The 1011-nt window shown below is 40.5% G+C and overlaps 1 pseudogene; it reads right to left on the bottom strand.

Moving 5' to 3' along the window:
- Positions 1-361: 361 nt before the first annotated feature.
- On the bottom strand, positions 362-688 carry LOC112654288 (transmembrane protein 14C-like; annotated as a pseudogene).
- Positions 689-1011: the final 323 nt, after the last annotated feature.

The raw sequence follows: 1011 nt of genomic DNA, 5'->3' as shown, positions 1-1011 counted from the left end.
ACGTCGGGCTCCCTGCATGGAGCCTGCTTCTCCCTCTGCCTGTGTCTCTGCCTCTCTCTCTCTCTCTCTCTCTCTCTCTCTCTGTGTGTCTCTCATGAATAAATAAATAAAATCTTAAAAAAAAAAAGAGTCAAACGGTATGAGAGTATAGTAAAAAGCTCTTGGGTTATATACTACCATCTTTTTAAGGTTGTTATGATGATGACTGATTTCTTCTCCAGGAAAGTTCAATGTCATTTTGTTTTGTTTTGTTTTAAGTAAAATGTCAAAATATGTGAAAATGCTACACTTGTTTCTCTTAATGCAGTAAAAATAATGGAAGTTTTAAAATTCTTCATGAGTCCAAGCTGGGACATGACTATTACTGATGGAGTCTATTCAACATACTAATTCCAAGCTTGGTGACCATCAGTAAACTGGCACCTGTGATTAAGCCTATAGGCATACATTTTTCAGTGATAGACTCTCATTCCCATAGTGCCAGCTAAGGTTCCAGATGTAGCTAGGAAAACCCAAATGTTCCACGGATCCTGAGACAGCTGATAAGCACCTAGGCCTGCTAAACTACTGAAAACAAGCCCAGCAAGCAATGATAGGACACTACCTGCTTCCCACCAGAAGCAACCAGTACCGCATAGCCAAAGCCAAGTCAACGTAAAGGCCTGAGTGGGCCAGAGTCCTCCTGCATTGTTCTCTTTCACTCTGACCAGACAGAAGAGAACACGAGGCCTGCACCGAACTGCTTTCATTCAGTACCTCTGTGTGCCTTCCAGGACTGCTAGGTAAGATAAGATAATTTAGAGTTAACTATATTTGGAAATATAGATATAACTATATACATAACTATGTTTGGAAATTGGCGAGTTAGAAGAAATAAATAGAAGAAATAAATTAAAAAAGAAAACCCTTCTACAAGGAAGGAGTGTAGGGAAATCAGGAAAGGCTTCCTGATGACATTGGATCCCGATGTCAGGAATGAGAAGGAATTTGTGAAGCACCGTGGGAGAAGGG

Source organism: Canis lupus, chromosome 15 (assembly GCF_003254725.2).
Source record: "Canis lupus dingo isolate Sandy chromosome 15, ASM325472v2, whole genome shotgun sequence".
In the NCBI taxonomy this organism is placed as follows: Eukaryota; Metazoa; Chordata; class Mammalia; order Carnivora; family Canidae; genus Canis; species Canis lupus.
This window is presented reverse-complemented; position numbering and strand designations above follow the sequence as displayed.